This window comes from Girardinichthys multiradiatus, chromosome 7 (genome assembly GCF_021462225.1).
Source record: "Girardinichthys multiradiatus isolate DD_20200921_A chromosome 7, DD_fGirMul_XY1, whole genome shotgun sequence".
Classification (NCBI taxonomy): domain Eukaryota; kingdom Metazoa; phylum Chordata; class Actinopteri; order Cyprinodontiformes; family Goodeidae; genus Girardinichthys; species Girardinichthys multiradiatus.
The window spans coordinates 4,544,121-4,566,421 of NC_061800.1; the positions used below are offsets into that span (position 1 = coordinate 4,544,121).

Sequence of the window (22,301 nt, forward strand, 5' to 3'; positions counted from 1 at the left end):
GGCGCAAATGGCTAGCACAAGAGGATTACTAATGACCTTCATCAAGTTACAAGGTGAGAACACACCTGAGTAGGGAAAGAGACACAGAAAAAAACTAATTGGAAATGGGGACAATAGAAATAGGATGCAGTGATTTCTTAAGTACATTAATGTGTGTCTTCTGTAGTCCTTACAAGGGATCAGAATCAGTCTGTTTACACTTGATGTGGACTCTCTTGATCCTGAGGTTTCAGATTATATCAGAAGCATCACAAACATAGCTGGTGTAACAGCGGCTGGTTAATTTAAATCACAATGCTGCTTCTGTCATGTTGCAAATCAGACCTAGATGGTAATAAGATGTTTCAGGCCTGGCTTACACATCTTTGTGGTGCATTATCAGCTTGTAATCCTGTCATCAGTTGAATATGAAATACACATTCCCTGTAGATATATTTTTATCTAAATGTCTGGCAAATTCAAAGAAAAACGACATGCATTTACTAAATATGCAAACCGAGTTAATTTCCATCACCTGGCTGGAAGTGAGCAAGACCTTATGTGTACAGCAGCCAGCAAAGGACAGAATAGTCAACATGCACATGACTGCAAAGCAATTGTGGAACAGTTTGAACTTAGTCTAACTTGTTAAAAACTGGAGCCCTTATGCGGTGTGCTGTAGTCAGGATGTTGAGTGCTGTGAGAAAGCATTTCCCATTTACAAATTTGACCTGTTTTTGCTTTTTTGTCACACTTTTTTCAGATCATTAGACAAAATAAACTGGGTAAGCAGAATTTATTTAGTAAGGAAAAAAAAATCCATATAAACACGGCTCCATTTAAAAAAGAACTGCCCTCTAAACCGCCCTTGGGAGCATTTGCCTTCCACACTTTGTGATAACTGGCAATAAGTCTTAACATTGCTGTGGAGGAAGTATACCCTGCTCTTTTTTTCAGAATTGTTTTAATTCAGCCTCATTGGAGGATTTTCACATTTAAGGTCATGCCGCAACATCTCAACTGGATTTAAGTCTGGCCTTGACTAGGCTTCTCCAAAACCCAAATTATTTTGGGACACACTGCAGTGCAGATCATTGTCTTGCTGCGTTAACCAAGTGCCCTTTATCTTAAGGTCACAAACTGAATGCCGCATATTCTCCTTCAGAGTGTTATTTTCAGAGGCCGTTTGTTTTTTATCGTTGAATCCTGAGCACTGACCTTAACTGAACAAATGAGGCCTGTGGAGCTTTATGTTGTTCCGAGTTCTTTTGTGACCTCCTGGATGATTCAATTAAATTCAATTCAGTTTATTTATATAGTGCCAATTCACAACACACGTCGTCTCAAGGCACTTCACAAAGTTTTCGGAATGGCATAGGGTTGTTGGGGAGGTTAGATTAAACTACTGAGTGTTAGAGTTTGGCCATTTTAGAATGGGCTATGTGTAGGTGTACTAAGTAAAATAATACACTGATAAAGTGTGTTCATATAGAGCCCGCTGGTGGCCATTGTTATGAGTGGTCAGCAAGCTTTTTGAGTAATTTTGCTTGGCTGATCCCTCCTGGGAAGGATTTTCACTGTTTTATGTTTTCCCCTTTGATTGATACTGCTTCTCACCATGATTTGCTGGTGCCCCAATGTCTAAGGGTTTCAATTTCTTCGGGTATGATTTTTAGATTTTAGCCTACTTCATGTTGTCTGACAGATTCTATTTAAGTGATTTCTTGATTATATAGGTAAGGCAGTAATCAAGCCAGGGTTGGTTTGGAAAGTTTTTTTTTCTCTTTATTTATGTACTCAGCTTTTCTGTGTCTGATGTGAAGAATGAATTTGTGGTTAGAAAAAGAGATATTCTGCGGGTGGGGGTGGTCATGGACAGTAATGGCTTGTATGTTTACTTCTTTTCTTTTTATCAAATGTGCTAGATTTAGCCAACAGGCTGTGGGCTGAAGTCTGGCCAACTGGAGCGTAATATCTCTCAATATTAAAACGTCATGATATTTCTCATGAACCTGATGTATGTCTTATTTATTGTGAGCATACTCCCTCTTCCATTGCAGGTACGTTCTATGTGTTTGGACACAATTTTACCCCAATAATTTCAATTTCCTGCGTCCACAGTTTCCTGGATAAAAGGTCCTGGTTTGGGGCTTGGACTTTTAGATTACCCCGGGATTGTTGAGGGGAGGGTTTGTGCGCTGAGTAACGATGACTGGTGGACCACGTCTTGCGGTGTTCTGACTTCGGCTCATCCGACATATTAAAGACCTGCATGTTGTTGTAGGTTTCTACTTTATTCGACATTCATATTTTATGGTACTTCTTGTGATCGAGAATGGACCAAAGGAAGAGGACATACAATAGTTGGATGGACGATGAGGTCTAGGACAATGTACTACAACACCGCAAACAAAAAAGCCAGCTGTGTGTTCTCTACCTTGTTTTGTGAACAAATGGCGGGATATGAGCTTCTCGGTCAGGCTTTACCTATTTGGCCTTTGGTTCCTTATTACCGTGACCTGCTGGACTGGAGGTGTAGTGCAATTTTCTTCACAATTTCTCGACAATTTATTAGACTGATTTAAATAATTTTTTCTTGGCCTTTCAGAGCAGTGGAAACCAAAAGCACCCCTGGGATTCCTTTTTAAAAATCCCAGGAATTCAAATCCCAGGACTTTCAGTGGAAAAGGGGCTCATGTGGTAAATGCTTTGCATATGCCTCAGACTTATTTTGATGTAAGAAAGGAAGTAGTTCTTGAGGTGCCCTGTTGAGTTGACAAAGTCAATTCGTAAGGACTTAATGTACTTGCTGACAGCGCTTGGTTGCAAAAGCATTAAAGAAGCCTCCACCACCTTTAAATTGTCTACCTGGGAGCATTTTGGGTGTTTAGTCGAAACAAGGGTGTCAGACTAATGGGAGGTCAGTACGTCTGATTTGTAAGCCCTGTAGGAATACCATAATTGGTTATTAGCAGCTAGTCTAACAGCTAGTCCCACTAAAGCTGATATGTGTTTTGTAGCTATTTCAAAGAGCCTGGTCTGCATTTGATCATCTCTGGTTTAAAATGTAAAACATTCAGACTTATGAAAAGCTAAAATTCATCTTCTTAAACTAAACAGAGATGCTTTAAATCACAGTTTTAGATTCAGGAAACCTTAATTGTATTTATGGAAATAAATAGGGGGATTGTTTCTATACTTTTCCTACTTAATGACCATTTTTAAATTAGGAAAAACCTTAAGATATGGACTGATTCAACTTCGAATTGTAATACTCCACAGTGATTACGTATTTTTACAGTTTGTGAAATATTTATTTTTGTTTGTGAAAAATAAAACCTGGATATTCTAAGTTTTGCTCAAAATATTTATAAAATCTGGTCTCGTCTCAATGCTACGAACCTAATATCTTGTATCATCTCATCTTGTGAACTGGATACATTGTTACAACCCTTATAGAACAGTATTGTCCATGTGAATGAAATACTTGGCACAGCACCTGACCACTAAAAAGTGGATTGCTTGTTCTGATTGACAGATGTTGGAAAATGTAAAGCATAAAAATGTGACATGAATTCAGCTGCTTAAAGTCTGCAGGCTTGGTAGGATGTCTATGATGACCGCCACTTAAAAAAAGCAAACACTAGGTAGGTTCATATGATCATTTTAATTGTTTACTTAAATTTTCTTCACTAATAAAACTGAATCCACTGAAAAATGTGAATGGTTAGTATCTGGAAGCTACAATAAAGACACTCCTTTGACAGAGCATAGGAACTCTGGACCCCAGGAACCCTAGGATTTAGGGTAATTGGTGTTCCTCGGTGACCAAACTGTGGTACAGATCCTTCCATATGTCCTAAGCTGAATAACATTATTGAAATAGAAATGGGTTATTTTATTCATTTACATGATACAAAGCTAAAGCAGTAAAAACATCTACAATGATGAAGTGAATTCAGACACACACATGCGTGCTGTACTTTTAAAGTTGTATCCATGTGATGAACACATGAATGGGTTTTTACTAATGCTAGTTCAGCTGATCAGACAGGACGGAACCCAATGAAACATATGAAAATACACACTGAACACAGCCAAGAAGATTTAGGTTTAGGAAGGTGAGTGTGAAAGTGGACATGAGTCACACTTTCTGTTTGACTGAAAGCTACATCAGAGTGTTCTGAGTTGTTCTGCTCGGTCTTGGTTTTTGCTGAAATGTTTTCTGATAGATTTTTCTCCTTGTTCCTGCAGGTCTTAGAACAATCCAACAGTTACTGAGAGACGTTTATAGTAAAAGGGATCACACTTTAACAATAAGACCCATTAAAGAGCAGCCACATAACACAAAATCGCAACAGGCCCAGGTTGAAAGTTATTAGAGTTGTTCAACGAGCTCAGACACAGCATGTATAGCAACATGTCTATATTTAGAATTGCTTGAGTCTTGAAGATTACCCTTATGATGTAAGGGATCGATGTTTGACACAGAAAAACTGCTGCATCCATTTAAACATTTGGTTGCATAGCCCTCCAGCTTCCTGCTGCAGATATACTTGGATGTATTTCCTGTTCTGAAGTCCTGCTTTGCCCAAATTATCTTGCTCAGTTCTCTAAAGTCAGCTGTCATTTACAACACCCAGCAAAGGTGAACCTATGTTACAATCATAAACTCAGTTTTTTACAAATAAAAAAGTATTTGTGCTGTGCATTTATAAAATTCCTTTTTACCTAAATGCTCAGAAATAAATGCCCGGGCAACCAACTGCCACAACACAAATGGACAAACCACAAACAAGTCCACAAACAGGTCAGCAATGTACCAAGGTACCCACGTTCCCAACCCTGCTTTAAAAGTCTAAAGACATGGTCACCAACTGACAGATTGGGCAAGAATAGTAGCCAAGAGGCCCTGAGTAACAGGAGGAGCTGCAGAAATGTCCTGCTCAAGTAAGGAACGTCTGAGGACAGGAGACCTGTTAGTCATGCATTCCACAAATCTGTGGAAGACTAGTGATAACAAAAAACATTGTTGAAAGAAAACCAAATATTATTTTCATTCAACTTCACAATTATGCACTACTTGTGGTCTATCAAAAAATACCAATAAAATATATTCAAGTTGGAAGGTTACAAAATGTTAATATGTTTCCCCAGGCACTGTAGACTTTAACCTCTGCTTCTGAAATGTGGGTTCAGCTCTCTATGTTGTACCGCTCTCTTTGTAAACATTTTTGTAGTTTACCTTACCCTCTGTTCATTGTTATCGCTGTATGATCAGTATCCTGATTTGGCTGCACTGCTTTTTGCAGGAGCCTTTAGAACCTGGAGCTCTGATTAACTAAGTTGTAATAAAAAAGTTAATAATCGCTTCCTTGCTTCAGTCTGGCTAAAGGAGATTTTTCTTTGTGCTTTCCTCAAAAGGCACTGAAACGTATGTGGCACAAAAACATGCAAAACTGACTAACTTCCATTGTTTTTGGGACAGAAAAACACAAACTGAAGTACAAACAGCTGTTGGCACAGTTACCTTTACAGGCATAAAGAACAAAGCAGACTGAGTGAATATAAAGTGACACAGAGGCATAAATAAGCCCTCTCTGGTTCTCTGTCTTCTTCTCTCTTAATACCGACATGCTCTGGGAGTCAGTGAAGGTCATTAAACAGCACAGAGGCAACACTTTCAGCAAGGGGACTCATATGGAACTGCTCTCCTCAGGTCTGTTGCCGACTCCTTACTTATAATCAATTAAAGAGTTTACACAAAAAGGAATAGTTGTAGAAATGTGCATTTGTGTTTTTTGTTTTTTTTTATCAGCACAGACCTAAAAGAATACTGAAGTAAAGTGGATTTGAAATAATGAAAGAGATTGCATTAGGGTTAGATGCAATGCAAATTGCTTACACCATTATATATGCAACATGTCTTTTAATGACTAATAAATCCACTAAAACCTCGCTAATATCAGTTTATCTCTCATTCGGAAAATGTGATCACAATTAAGCATGTACTAAGGACAGATATGCTTGTCGCGTTCTGTGGTTTAGAGTGACCAATGTGCAGACAAGAGCTAGGCAGAAGCATGTTTAAAGGAGTCTTCAGCTTTATTTCCAAGGTTCTTCCAAAATGAAGCAAAACATTGTAGGTACTTACAAAATTGGCTTAGCAGGAACATGGTACAAAAAGCACATAGACATGGGTGGAGAACGGAGATATGAATGGGGATTCGAACGGAAGGAACCAGCGAGGAACAAACAAGAACAGAGAGCTTATGAAGAGAGGGATGTGGAGTATGGACCAATGAGAATGAGAGATAGGAAATCATGGGAGATAGAATTCAGGTGTGGACCAGGCTGTAGAGAACTGAGGGAATGTGAATAGTTGCTAAGGTGACAAGGCTAGAAACAAAATGAAACACGAGAGCTAAACCATAACATAAATTCAGAGGGGAAAACATGAGGGAAGCTATACAATAACATAACCAAAGGAACCTGACTACAAAAACAAAACTATAAATAACAAAACTCAGGGAAAACAGATCAAAGCAAAACTATGGACAAAGATAATAAACCAAAAGAAACATAAGAACCTAAAATAATCATTAACTAAAGCAAACTGAGAAACTAAAGGGAATAGAAGAAACACCAAAACCTAATAATTAACAAAGAACCCATAAAGGAACCCTGACTGTAAATAAACAAAACCTAAACCACAGAAAGGGAACCAGGACAAGGAGGAACAGAGAAAATAAACTAGTAAACAAAGAGCGCAGGTGAACAAATACCAAAACATAAATAAACACAGATATACTAAATGGGAAACCACTACAGTTTCTCTTAATACCATTCTTAACATTTATTTTTGCTTTTAATTAGATGCCAAATGCAAAAGAAAGTAACAAAATAACTGGAGTTTTCTCTGGTAGAATAGACCATGGAGTAACATAACCACCTTCTTCTGAGCACTGTACTGTCAGCTGGCTGAAAAAGACCCATTGTATTCCTAAACATGGCAGTCATAATTTGCTGACTAAAGCAGTGCCATTCAACGTTCATCATTATTAAGGCATTGCTGTTTTAAACACAGTTGACCAGTTATGAGCTGCATTACTCTTAGGCAGTTGTGCTGCTGTAGACTCACTACCTGGGCAGATAGCCTGCCTAATTAACCAGCTTATTAGGCTTGTGTTTTTTAAAAGGGCTATGTGGCCACAAAGCTTGTTGACTATCATTAAGGGTGTGGCTGACACAACCAACGACAGGGATCAAGAATTTAGCCAGGGGTTTAGAAACAGATAATTTAAAATGCCTTAATCAAGACGTTAGAACATTTTTTGTTTGTCTCTCCTCGAGCAGTCTGTCCTGCAAATGTTAAACTGCTTCTATTTTCTCAAGTGACATGTAAGAGTGCTCTGTCATTCTTCTTCCACCCAAAAATGTAGCAGCAGTGTCTGCACACTGTCAGAAACATTCAGCTGTTTTACATCAGGCAGTCAGGATAAGTGCCTTATCTGTAGAAACCATTGGCTGGGAGAGAAACTGCTCAGCTACTCAGAGAGAAGAAGAGAAGAACAGGTCAGTGGAGTGGAGTTAGAAGTACACTGTAATGAATGAATAATACGAGCATACTCTGTGTACTTGTGTATTCCATGCTCTACACCACTAGTTACTGAGCAGCTGTTGTTTTATAGAGTTATGAGGCCACTGCCTTATGTGGTCAGTTACTCAGATGCTGATGCTGAAAACTAAGTTTTTCAAAACTAAGATCTGCTGCTTTGTTTTTCAGAAGTTATGTTACTGCAAGGACAGGTGATGTTTGACCACTCTCCTTGCCATGCCATAATTGATATTGTTAATTAAAATTGTCTTTATTTTGGAGGGGGGTTGGCCTGAGCCTGGCTTTTGACTAAAGTTAGCCTTTTGTCTTGTTCTTAGGTTTGAAAGCCTCCTTTGATGCTCTCAAACATATTTAATCACCAGAGGAATCAGGGTGACCAATGTCAGCAGCTGCAAAATGAAGTTGCATTTGAAGGTCAATACCATCTCAAGTAATGACAATGTAATCCTGCCTTAACTATGTACAGTAGCATGGGTGTTCCAGCTGTTTTTAGTACAAGGTAAGTTTGAGACTAGGTGGCTTCTGAGTTGTTCCTAAACATCATGACCAAGTTCTTTTTATCTAAGGGTGGCAGACTGCCTTACATATTGTAGCACAACAATGTTTGCCAAAAATGTTTAGATTTCAGCAACTATTATTAATTATATATAATATATTAATTATTAGTCATAATTCAGTATAATTATTAAATATTAAAATGATTAATAAACTTAGTTTCTTTTTAGTCCAACTAACAAACTGGGGGACAATTTGATTATCAGGAATCATAAATCAAACAACTTTCAGTATTTGTGAGGTAATACGAAAACTAGCCAAATGAGGTTGTATTATAGAACAATAGGTGGAGGAGTGAATTTGTGCACCGGCATTCCCAAACAGCAGTCACTACACACTTGCACAGAATAAAGCCAAACAACTTCTCTCCAGAACACGAGAATTTCTTAACACAGTGGTTCAACTTTACAGTCAAAATACAAGAGCCAATAACGCATATCTTGATAGAAGGAACCAGCCCAAATACCAGAGGGTAGGGAGATGATCATGCTGTGGGAGTATCTCTGGCATGCGCCGGACGAGAGTTCTTGCTAGGCTGAGGAAGTGAATGAGCGGCAGTCGCTGTTCAGAGGCTCGAACTGGTGATCCCTCCTCCTGGTACCAGCCTGCGACGCCACACTTCTTCTTGTCTGCCCCAGTGTGAAAGGCCAGCTCGGCATCGAGGACACCAGCATACCGCTTTTTCCTCTTCATCCGAGGATGCTTGGTGCCTCGCACTAACTCTGCGCAGGTCAGCTCAGCTCCATGTCTCCCCAGCAGCCCGTCTGCCTCTTGACTCCTTGCCTCCTGATTACTCTTCCTCCCGAGACCACAAACGGCGTTGCAGGCGTGACGCTTCAGCTCCTGCCTCCTCTGAAGGTCAGCGCGACTTCAGCTCCTGGTTACGCTCCTGATCAGCCATCAGCGCCGCTGCCAGCTCCTTATCAGCCATCACCACTGCTGCCGGTTGCTGATCAGCCTCTTCGTCCTGCACATCTCCTTGTGTTTCTCTGGGGTGTCCTCTAAGAGCTGTTCCTGGTCCTGTCCGTGAGGGGTTTGAGGACGGACTGCCTCCACTTCCTGTTCCGGAGGGGTTCGAGGACCAGCCGTTTCCATATCTGGTTCCCGTTCTGGAGGAGTTCAAGGACGAGTTACTTCCAGTTCCTGTCCCAGAGGAGCTCGATGACAAGCTGCCTCCACTCCTGATTCCTGTTCCAGAGGGGCTTGAGGACGAACCGCCTCCAGTTCGGGTTCCTGAGTTCTGTGAGGGGTGACAGAATTCATTTGCTGTGCCTCAGTGGTTCCGTCACACATCTACAGGGCTACCCTCCAGAGCTCCACAGCCTCACCGAGGATTCCAGCAGTTCTGCACCGCTTTCTCTAGCCCCACCGCTGGCCTCTCCATAGCTGGCCTCTTGACTGCGTGCTCCAAGGGTCATCTACTCTGCTCGGCCGGCCTCCAGGCCGTCCTCTTGGACTCTGGGTTTCACTGGGATGCCCTCCCGGCCATCCTCCTGAACTCTATTTTGTTTTTTGTTCCTGGCCCGGTTCGGGTAGTTTTGTGTTTCTGACCCTGTTACGGGTACTTTGTTGTTTTCTGTCTTGCCCGCCTTCCTCTGCCACCCCTGCCCACCTCGGTTGGGTGTTTTTTGTGGAACCTTGGGGCATCTCAGATCCACCTTTATGGGTGGGGGGGCTATGTCATGCCCAGCCTGTGTTTGTGTTTTGTTTATTTCACTTGGTATTTGTCCTCTGTCTGTGTAAACCTGGTCTGATCCTTGTGTTTCCTCTGTGTACTGCAGCCTTGTCCCACCTGTTCCTTGTTTCTTCTAATTACCTGGTCTTGTTCTTGATTGGTTCTCCCTGCTGTTCTGTAAGTATATTTGTTCCTAGCTACCTTAGTTCCCCTCTGGTTCCTTGTTGTATCATTGTCTCCCCTGACTTGCTGTCGTGTCTGTTCTGGTGTCCTGGTCGTGTAACTTGCTGTCGAGATTCTGTATGGCCAAGAATTAAAACCATCTTACCTTAATTCACCGTGTCCTGGGGTTCTCCTCTGCACTTTGGTCCTACCTCAAACGCACACCCTGACAATAAGCTCCATAACTAAGCTAGCAACATTCAACTAAACAACAAAGAAAAAGGAAAAGGAAAATAAGAAAACTGATAAACCAATCAACTAATGAATGATAACAAAATAAAAAGAATAATGCGGAAAACGGAAACCAATTAATTAACATTAGTAAAATAATAGAAAATCAACAACGTAAAACTATGTAACAATCTCATAGTTCAGCATGGATATGGAGTAAAAACCTTTATGAGGGAGTAAGACTGAGTACAACATTAGAAGTCTTGGTTCCAAAAGGATTTCCCAGCAACTTTACTTGATTTATGCCTTTCCCTCTTGGATTTTCACTGAGCTCCTGGAATTGTCCCATTGTTCTGAGTATTGTCCAGTCCGAGCAGCACACCTAAATCAAAAGCCTGAACATCTCCTCTTTCTGTCACCAAGTATTACAGGAACCTGCTGATCACATATATACTCGAAGACCGGGACATTGAAGATTTAGAGTGGAAAAATTAGGCTTCATCACGCTTTTCTATGTAGTTGTCATGGTTTTTATTGCTGACTTAACCCACATGCAGAGACACTCAGAAAACAAAAACAGTTTAGTTGAAGTTTATTGAAACATGGTCAGATACTAAATGGAGAGCTGCGAGCCTAATCCCTGTCACTGCGTGAAACAAAGGGAAAACGGTTAGAAACTGAACCTCAGAGTGTGGCCTAAAGGTCAGCGTGTCTTACTGGTGGGGACGTGGAATCCACCAGGGAGAGGGCACAGAGTCAGGAGGAAGAGGAACACAGCCTGCCAGGTTCCAGAAGATCACGGATTACCAGCCAGGTTCAGTCCGGGTCCAGGGAGGAGTCTGCACAACAAACAGAGATTTGGGTCTTGATCAGATCAGCCAGAAGTCACACCTGGAACGGGCAAACAGGAGGCAGTTAGTGCTTCTAGTTCAGAGAAAAGATATTCAATGTTCTTTCACAAAACTTGCAAAAAACAGGTTTCAGAGCTGGCCAGGAAGATTTACCACAGAGGGCAAAACACTCAGGCAACGAAGTGCTGGCAATCCATCCCCTAAATGCTCCCCTGCTGATGAACCAACGAGCCACACCTGTCAGTCCTCGGCAATTTCCTACTGGCGGCACCTAGTGTTGGTAGAGTGTTAATAGCAGGTTGAAGATGTCTCCAGATCCTGACACCAGTATGTTTATTAATTGTATATGATAATTTGTTCCTTGTTCTTCTAAACATTTTCAGTCGTTTTCTTTATCCATTTTTGTCCTTCACTGGTTCTGTTTTTATTCAATTCAAGTAGAGATTGAAATTTTGCTTTCTATAAAAATATTTCTGGGAAAACCCTTGTTATTTAATGTAATACATTGCTTGTTTGTGGTAACACTAACTGGGATACAAGCTGGGTAAAGCCACCAAATCTAAACCCATTTGTTGTTTTATATGCTTTATACATACAGAGGAGACATAAGCAGAAAAAATCTTTATCAGTGCACAGTAGTGATCTCTGTTTCACTCTCCTTTCCGTTGTGGTGAGCTCCTGTGACGACACAGTTGCCAGGGCAACCTTGTGAGCAAAACAGAATCCCTGTCCGCTCAAAGGGTTGGCCCCACACGCTTGATGGGCGTCTCTTTCTGTCATGCACTAGCACAGTGTACATACAGACCTTCCCTTTTGTTCTCTTTTCATGAGTACATCACTAAACATGTGCAGCCCATTAGTGCCCGTCTCCATGTAGCCCAGCAGCAAAGAGAGCAACTGATGAAGGAGAGCACAAGAAAGGGAGAAGTAGGACGCTGTTTCACTTTTTGAGCCTGCTTCACAGTAAAAGGAGTTATTGGAGGTAACATTTTTTGTTTCTGTGCTCTAAAATAAACACTTGAACAATATAGTATCTGCAGATAGAATCTCTACAACAGCACAGTTGTATAATTAGCAGGGATGGTGATGTCTTGTAGGTAATGTAAAACAATTGCATCACTGCTGCTCCTCATGACTCCACATACTAATAATTACTCATGCTAGTGAATAAACATTAACAGTGTTCAACTCTGCAGAACGCTGCATTACCTCTTTGTTTAATCTGAATGGGTTCAAAGGTTTTATGTCTGACTGTCAAGTCTTGGCTGGCCACATTAAAGTTACATGTCATGGGAAATTAGCTTAGTTCTGTCCAAAAATAGCTGACCTCATTTCACTTGATGGCACTTGGGTGAGTTCACCCCGTGACGACTTTTTTGGACCTAGAAAGGACCATATTTGGTCAGGAAAGACTTGCATATAATTGACCTGGGAAAAATATATATATTCCTCTATTGTTTCACTGAATGACGTGGTGCTTTTAGAACAGGAGTCCAGAAGAGTCTTTGAGACACTGTATGATGTTCAGAGGTTTTAGACCTAGGCCCTGTCTTTTCTGCTCCAGCTGTATTTCCCATTCAAATAGATCTTTTAGTGAGCAAATCTGAGATTTTTAAAAACTCAGTTTGTGGTGTTTATGTGTGTCCTGGTGAGTCAGTCTGTCTTTTATTTGGAATCTGTGAGCAAGTGATCCAAACAAGATTCTTCTCTGTTTAAGCTCTTTGAGTCCTTTGAGCTTCAAGGGCCAGAGTTTAGTGACTGGTGTAACTTCATAAATCTGCAGAAAGGCTGCAAAGTGTAGTGTTCGCTGTAGTGTGAGTCAGACATAAAGGATTCCAGCTCAGCTATGAAAGCAGGGTTTAATACATCTATGTGTTACTTGCAGAAGATGTCTGAGTGTTTTATTGTTGCACTTTTCTATGGGTGGTTCTCTGCTTTCCTCCACCAAAAACACACGTTAGATTCACTCTCCAGTGTATAGGTAAGGCTGTGTACATAATTAGCTTCTTGTCTCTTTGTTGGCATCACAATGAACAGAATTGTCTGAGGTGCAGAGATGGCAAAAGTACTCACATTCTTACACAAGTACCTGTGTAAAAAACAACTGTTAAAAGTAAAAAAAAATACTGATTGAACTCCTTTATTTAAGTAAAAATAAAAAAGTGCAGGTTTTGCAATGTACTTAAGTATAAAAGTAATAAAATACTTTTTGTCTTCCATGATACAAAATATCTTTTGGAAACTCGAAAAATAGAAAATAATAGTTCTATGCTCACAAAATGGGTTAGTTTCCTCTTTGCTCACAACCTACTCGTTGTTAGAGAGAAGATAAAAAAATACTGACTTGGTCTAGTTTTGTTGCAAATCAAATTTGAACTGAACAGAATTCTGCATGAGCAGGTTGGATACTTCTTTTAGAACTTTTGGTATTCTCATAAATTAAAGTTGTATTAGACATAAATTATATTTTAATAGAATTTGAAATAGAAATTCTGACATAATCAAAATGGAAACTTCAAATCTAATAAAGTCTTTTTTTTTTATTTTGTTAGGAATTCACTCATATCTTTAAAACTGTGTTTCATTAAGCCTCAGCAAAAGTTGATTCTCAAAGTTCTTAGAATCAAGACGTGCCCTTTTGGGTCTGAAAACGAGTCCTGCAATCCTAAAAAGCCTCTAGAAGGCAGGCTGAGACAGCCAGGGATGTGTTGCGCATCAGAGACAAATTGTACACTGCTAAGAAAGTCTTCAGGACATGCATGATATCAGCTGGGCAGGCCAGGTCAGTGTGACACATCTCAGTCTTCAGATGGAGAGGACATTTTTCCATCATCAAGCAGGGCATTCCTCAGGTTAACTCCAAGCAGCTATACCACAGGTTGCTCCTTCAGATGGCTTTTGATGAAGCCAAGTCCTATGAAATACAAAACCAAAGAAGGATATACCCCATTTCCATGTCACCATTAATGTGTCTCTGTCACAAACCGTGCTCCTGCTGGACGCCTTGTTTCTGTAAAGTTGATTTTCCCTCTGTTTTGTTACAGGTTTTATGTCATGTCGTTATTGATACATATAGAAGTAAATACTAAAATTTATGTTCAAATGTAGGGAGTAAAAGTAAAAAGTCTTCAGAAAAATAAATACTCAAGTAAAATACAGATACCAGAAAATGCTACTTAAATAAAGTAACCAAGTACATCATTGCTTGACACCTCTGCTGAGGTGTACCTCTCACCCAGCACATCAACCAGTGGTAACAGGCTGAACCCTCCCTTAACAGGATTAAGCAAAAACATGACATTTTTCAGTGGTTAATGTACAAAAACTAACAGTGAAGTTTGTCTTCTAACTGCTAAGATACTGTTTAGTTGAACACTTTTTACAGCACTGGACCGATCATCCGTCCATCCATGTTTAAAATGTGGAAATGCACAGCAGAGAAAAATTAAATGTTCCCCAAAATCTACATACACTCAAACAATTGGTTTATCTTGTGGTTTAATGTAGGGGAAAAGCCATACTGAAAGTATTTCCACCCATCTTACCTGCAGTTTTTGTTAATTTTTGTTGAATTTCAAGTCCCAGTCAAAACAGATGACATTTCAGACCAACAAACTGACTTCGAGAATGGTTTTGCATAGGATTTTAATTACGTTCACCGACCACTTTATTAGGTACATCTGTCCAACTGCCCGTCAAGGCAAATTTCTAATCAGCGCCAGGTCATAAAGCAGGATAACGCACCATGTCATAAAGCACGAATCATCTCAGACTGGTTTCTTGAACATGACAATGAGTTCACTGTACTCAAATGGCCTCCACAGTCACCAGATCTCAATCCAATAGAGCACCATTGGGATGTAGTGGAACGGGAGATTCGCATCATGGATGTGCAGCCGACAAATCTGCAGCATCTGTGTGATGCTATCATGTCAATATGGACCAAATTCTCTGAGGAATGTTTCCAGCACCTTGTTGAATCTATGCCATGAAGGATTAAGGCTGTTCTGAAGGCAAAAGGGGGTCCAACCCGGTACTATCAAGGTGTACCTTATAAAGTGGTCGGTGAATGTATATTTAATTGGGGTTCTAAATGTAGTGGTAACTATTTGAATACTGCAATTAAACCGCAGCTTGTTCAAAGAAGCACATCCAAAACTAGAAAAATGGAAATTCAATTCAGTTTTATTTATATAGCGCCAATTCACAACACGTCGTCTCAAGGCTCTTCACAAAGGTTTTGGAATGGTGCGGGGTTGTTGGGGAGATAAGAATTAACTACTGAGTGTTAGAGTTTGGCCATTTTAGAATGGGCTATGTGTAGGAGTACTAAGTAAAATAATAAACTGATAAAGTTTGTCCATTGGTGGCCATTGTTATACTAAAAACCACAAGAATTGGGGGTACCTCTCTCTGTCAGACTGATTATAACCTTTTTTAGCATTTCTCCCTCTTTTCCACAGGCTCTACTTGAGTCGACTCCAGTTCACTCAGCCCGTTTTATGGGCGTTTGCATTGCTGGCTTTTTGGTACCTACATTTTTTGTTCCTGCTCCTAAAAATGTACGATCGGGGCTGAGTAGGGACTACATCTGACGTGAACAAACTGATGTTCAGTGAATGGCCATGGGACTAGGAGAAATAGGCTTTCACTGAGGTAGTGCAGAGAAATTTTAATAAAACTCAAGAGCAACTACAATAATTTTAGGACCACAATGGTTGGAGCGGGTCAAACCGAAATATGATTTTACTATTCACAAATCATAAACCATGCCTGAAGACTGAAAGACAAAAAAGGACACATTAGTTGTCTGAATTATATGCAGGTGGGGCGCTGTATTTAAAGGCAACACAACATTTATTAAACCAGCTGATCACACATGAAATCAGCTGTTCAGATGCATATACATTTCACCAAAACACACAAAACAATACCGCCATGAAACACCTCATACAAAAGTCCATATAGAAAAAAGGAAATCTGTGTCATCTAGTACACTGATTTGACAGTTTTGGATCACTGGGACACATGGAAATCTATACATTTTTGTTTCTCAAAAGTGTTTGGTTCAGAAGTTTATTTGACGGTCCTTATGGTTAATGCCTTGTACTTGTATAGCACTTAATCAAGTCCCCAGAGGAGGGGGAAGCAGTGCATCATTTCATACATGAAGCAAACAATGTTTGTATTCCATTTATTTGTTTTTAAGTATTTATTTATTGTTTTATAGTTTCACGCAGATTACTTTAATGGTGACAGTGTCACACAGTAAGTGGCACAGCACACAACGGTTAGTGGTGGGGCTACTTGCAATAAATCCTGCCGTCAGCAAGTCCATGGTACTCTGCACGCTACAGATTCATTGTGGAGTAAGACTGAGTAGAGTACAGACATGTGAAGCTGGAACCTTGTAATGTGGAGCTGGAAAAGGGGCATGTGTTTTTTAGGAGTAACACAAGCACTAGAGAAGGGATTAAACCAAGGACTGATAAAATATGTCTCATCTTTACGTCAATAGAAACACTACCAGTAAAATAAAACTGGGTTACTCCATACGAACAAGAAGAATTAATTATGCCTGTGCAGTCTAATCACGCAATTAAATCTAATCACCAAACAGCTAATACACTACCTATCTGTCCTGGGATTAATTAAGTGCCTTACTGAGAACACATTAAGTCCTACAGGGGAATGGACAAAGGGGAGTTTAGAAATATTTTGTTATCTATTTGTTCTGTTTAAATGTTTAAATGATGAACCCTGTTGGCTAGTTAAGCTCTAATTTGCTCACATAGAAAAACTTAACAAGTAAAATCATGCTATTGTTAACTGGAAAAGTAATAATCTAGTAATAAGTGTTCATATTTAGGCTGTATGTCAGTATCAAACTAAAACAATACTTTATCTCTAATTCCAAAATTGATTCAGTGATGCAGTTTAATGCTGAAAATACAGTGATATTTTTATACAGACCAGAAGTTTGGACACACCTTCTCATTCAACGAGTTTTCTTTATTTTCATGACTATGAATATTGTAGCTTCACACTGAAGGCATCAAAACTATGAATTAACACATGTGGAATTATATACTGAACAAAAAAGTGTGAAACAACTGAAAATACATCTTATATTCTAGGTTCTTCAAAGTAGCCACCTTTTGCTTTGATTACTGCTCCACACACTTTTGGCATTCTGCTGATGAGCTTCAAGAGGTAGTCACCTGAAATGGTTTTCCAACAGTCTTGAAGGAGTTCCCAGAGATGCTTAGCACTTGTTGGCCCTTTTGCCTTCACTCTGCGGTCCAGCTCACCCCAAACCATCTTGATTGGATCCATGTCCGGTGACTGTGGAGGCCAGGTCATCTGGCGCAGCAACCCATCACTCTCCTTCTTGGTCAAAACGCCCTTACACAGCCTGGAGGTGGGTTTGGGGTCATTGTCCTGTTCCTGCCTCAAGTGGAGGTCTACGTTCCTACCCTCGCTTATGGCCATGAACTTTGGGTCATGACTGAAAGAACAAGATCCTGGATACAAGCGGCTGAAATGAGCGTCCTCCGTAGGGTGGCTGGGCACTCCCTTAGAGATAGGGTGAGGAGCTCAGCTGCCCCCGCGACCCGGTTCCAGATAAAGCGGAAGACGATGAGTATGAGTACGAGCACTTGCACACAGTTTTTGAAGGAACACGGCTGGTAGGTTGTTCCAAACATCTAACCACAGATCTTCTGTGGATGTAGGCTTTCTCACATCCTTCTGTCTCTTCATGTAATCCCGGACACACTCCATGATGTTGAGATCAGGGCTCTGTGGTGGTCTCATACCATCACTTCCAGTAATTCTTGTTCTTCATGCTGAAGATAGTTCTTAATGACTTTGGCTGTATGTTTGGGTTCGCTCACTTAGCATTTTGTAAACTGATACAAATAAACAATCATCATTTCTATTTCTCAAAGCATTCTTCATGAATCATAAACTGTGCTTTAAATAACTTGTAATCAGTGTAGAATAATTTAGTCCAGGTTAGACTTGTCAATATATTGCATTTTTTATACTTGCCTCATTTGGAGAAAGCAGAGAGCCAGCCTGACCTGCAGTCTTTGTTAGTTGTCTCCTTCACCAGAACAGGGCAACTAAAGAAGTACTTCTTTTCTTTCTTAAAAATAAGGGTCTCAAAAAAAAAAGACACATTGTGTCAAATTTTGAGTACTCACCTTTAAACTGGGGCTCATAATAACCGCTTTCAATTATGTTAGGACTCATGTTCTCAACACAGTACTTTGAGAGTCAAATTTCCTTTTGTAGAGAAATTGTAGTATTTTATTATCCTGATAACTTGTGTCATGCGATCTTTTACAGGCTAAGTAGTAAGCCTAAGCTCAGATACATTACAAAGTCAATTTTCCGGCTGCTTTTGTTTCAGCTGAGACTTATTTCTAAAAATAATATGTTGGTATTCCCCTGGTGGATGTGAGTTAGTTACCCATGCTTTTATCTCCTACCATTTGGATATGCGTGTTCTTTGGCATCAGTCAAAACTCCTCTGATTTTTAATCAAGAGAAAACACACTGGGCCCAGACGGTCAGGGAGCCGAGCCTAATCACATCAGCCATCGTTTCTCTGCCTTCCTACTCGGGGGACCTGCTACTGTCACAAGAGGCTGGTTGTTTTGGACATCCGCTCCTTCTATTAATCTGCAAATATTTTAACTTATCGCAGCAGCAGAAACACAGGAAGAATAACATTAATGATGGATCTGTTCTATTAAATTACTCCTGTGAAGCAGTACGTAATTTGCTGATATGCATGTGCCCATTAATATTGCGCTGGCACACTCATATTTTTCTTCTATTTTTACATGTTGCTAGAAGAAGTCCTGCTTATGTCAAAAAATGGAAACACTGACTCTAATGGTTCTGGTTTACTTGGGTCCAACATGGAACATTCTGTCATTGAACCGCCTGTATCTCTGCAACTGTGCGGCGCCAACATTCCTGTTTGTTGGCTCAAGAGACAGGCTGGGTCCATAGATGAACTCTTACTTCTTTCAGCCCAGACGTCACTTTGAGAATGGCAGGCTATTAGTTATGTTACAGGCTTTGGATGTCTGGAGGCTCCCTATTTCGAATCATGACAAATGAATAACTATCAATGAAGCTGAAAGCTCCTTTAGATAAGTTTACTAAATAGGTTTACTGCTCCACCACAGTGTGTAAGAAGGAATAGCACAACAAATGTCTGCAGGAATTGTTCAAAAAACTGTACACAAAAACAACTGTAATGTAGCATACAATGCAAAATGAAAAGACATGAATCCCAACAAATCTTATGAAAGATGATCAGTCTTCTCTCTGACTAGGTGGGGGCAAACCTTCTTTCTCAGGTTTTTTTCTGAGTCTTTAAGAACTTCCTCCAAGTCAGGGGTCTGCATTTCTGGAGGAATTAGAGACAGATTTTGGGTCAGTCAGTCATTTTCTACCACCTCTTTCATAGTGGGTCACAGGGAAGCTGGTGCCTATCTCCAGCAGAGGCGGGGTACAACCTGAACAGGTCACCAGTCCATCACAGGGCAACACAGACACACACAGGACAAACAACCATGCACTCATTCAAACCTAAGTGCAATTTAGAGAAACCATTTAACCTAAAAGTCAAGTTTTTGGACTGTGGGAGGAAGTCAGAGTACCCAGAGAGAACCCACGCATGCACAGGGAGAACATGCAAACTCCATGCAGAAAGACCCCCAGCCAGGAGTCAAACCCAGGACCTTCTTGCTGCAGGACAACAGTGCAGACCACTGCACCATCGTGCAGCCCCAGTTTTAGGTAGCGTGAAAAATATGGATTCTATTTATTTTTGATAAACACCTTCTTTATACTTAGGCAAACCGCATTAAGTATCAAAAAAGTCAGCAACCTATCATCTTAGTCATAATCTCATAACTGGAGCTGTTTTCTGTTTAAAGTTCAATACACATAATCAGTTGTTTGGATAAGATGTTCACCTTTAAGATTTGACATAGTAAACACAAGCTTTATCTAATTCTGGATTATTTTAAAGTTGGAGCTATTTGTTGTGGGTAGCATGTGAATTTCATTATAATGTATAATCATTGGCTGCAGTCTTTGTGCAGATAGACACAAAAACATTACATTTCTGTTGACAATTTACACGTCTCTGCTGTAACTTCCAATGGTATATAACGATGTATTGCATTAAGTAAATAACACTGCTGGATTGATATTGGGGGGTGGTGTGTTTAGGTTGGTGGTTGTCTCCATGTCGCTATGGAAGTATGGAAGGATGTGTGGTGTCGCTGTTGCTATGTCGTTGGCTTGGGGGGAGCTGCAGCTTGGCCCTATTGTTTTGTTTGGCTGTCCCAGATGTTGCCGCTTGTCTCGGGGTGGGGGGGCGGTGAAGCCTCTATGGTTTGGGGCGGGGCCCTGCCGTTTTGGGTTGGATGTGGCTTAATTGGCCACCTTGTTGTTGGTGTGGGTTTGGTTCTGTTGCTCCGCTGACCTGGTTGCGACTGGTTCGGTGCCGGGCTGGGAGGCTTCAGGGACTGGGTGCTCTGTTGGCTTTGTCAGCTCTACCCCTTGGGTTCGGGGGTGGATGGGCTTGTTGGTTGTGTGCCCTTCTTTATGTGGTGTATTCGTGTTGCGTCGGCAGGCTGGTCTGCCCTCTTATTTTCTGTGCGCTTCTGGCTGGCTTCCTCTTTGTTGGGAGTTGGTAGCTTCTTCGGGTGGGGGACTGGGTGGGAATTGGGGTTTCAGAGTTTGGGTGGTTCCAGGGGGGCTGGGGGTATTGGTCCTAGTTTTCGGTCGGTTCAATAGGTAAAATTTTCAGGCAGCATAGGTTAAATTCTCACTGTTATGCTGATGATCCTCAGCTTTATTTATCCATAAATCCTGATAAGCCCAACCAGTTAGATAGACTACAGGCATGTCTTGAAGACATAAAAACTTGTATGACTTAAATTTTCTGCTCCTAAATTCAGACAAGACAGAAGTTGTTGTCTTTAGACTGGAATCTTTGAAAAAGGAAGCTGCTTGGTCAATCAGCTAATATGGATGGCATTAAATTGACCTCTGGAAAACCTTGGTGCTATTTTTTAACCAGGACCTGTCATTTAAATCCCATATTAAACAAGTTTTTAGGATTCCTTCCTTCTATTGTCTATCTTTTCTATCAGGATGTCCACAAAATGCAGTTAAAAGCCTTTAGCTGTTCCAAAATGCTGCAGCAAAAGTTCTGATGAAAATTAAAAAGAGAGGTAATTTCTCCTATTTTAGCTTCCCTTCACTGGTTCCCTGTTAAACCAGAATATCATGTAAAATTCTCCTTCTCATATATTAAGCCCTTAATGATCTAGCTCCATCATACATCAGAGATCTGATTGTTCCATATGTTCCTAACAGAGCACTTCGTTCTCAGACTGCAGGTTTACTGGTGGTTTTTAGAGTCTCTAGAAGTAGAATGGGAGGCATATCCTTTAGTTATCAGGCTCCTCTCCTGTCGAACCAGTGAGGCAGACACCCTGTCTACTTTTAAGGCTAGGGTTAAAACTTTCCTTTTTGATAAACCTTATAGTCAAAGTGGCTTAAGTTATCCTGAGCTATCTCTGTAGTTCTACTGCTATAGGCTTAGACTGCTGGAGGACGTAATGACCACTTTCACTCTCTCTGCTACATTCTCATACTACTCTCCTATTTTGTGTTATTTGCTGTTATTTCAGCTTTTAACTCTATGTTCTCTCTCTGTTATTTTCTCTTTCTAGAAGCTACACCTGAACTGGCTCTGTGATTATCTGTTGCAACTTCCTGGAGGGGGACATTGGCCCAGCTGATGCTGACAACAACTTAATGATCACCCTCTACAGATAATATACTGTGCCCTCTCTTTCAGAGTTATTCTGTCTCTCCTAGACATAGCTACTGACTGAGCTTCTACTGTAACTAACTGTATGTGCTCTTTTTCACACTCTAGACTTGAAAACTGGCTCAGAGTTTATCTGCTTAGCTGTCTTTCTCTCCTAGATGAAGCCTTATAAGGAACTATAACCATTATTGTTTTAACTTTTCCCATAGAAAGTAATCCTGGATCACTGCTTCTGTGTTTTCTTTTTGTGTCTCTACACTGTTCTCTCAAAGTTGGTCGTGGCAGATGGCCGCTCACACTGAGCCTGGTTCTGCTGGAGCTTTCTTCCTGTTAAAAGGGAGTTTTTCTCTCCATTTT

The 22,301-nt window shown here is 40.6% G+C and overlaps 1 protein-coding gene and 1 long non-coding RNA gene across 2 annotated transcripts in view; one reads left to right on the forward strand and one right to left on the reverse strand.

Moving 5' to 3' along the window:
- LOC124871248 (diacylglycerol kinase gamma) overlaps positions 1 to 22,301 on the forward strand; it is a 183,215-nt gene that overhangs the window by 7,268 nt on the left and 153,646 nt on the right. The window lies entirely within an intron of this gene.
- Positions 10,796 to 11,321, reverse strand: LOC124871249. The gene is made up of 3 exons (XR_007038983.1): positions 11,225 to 11,321; positions 10,938 to 11,111; positions 10,796 to 10,866 (listed from the first exon to the last, which is right to left on the reverse strand). It is a non-coding gene; the product is annotated as an uncharacterized LOC124871249 (long non-coding RNA).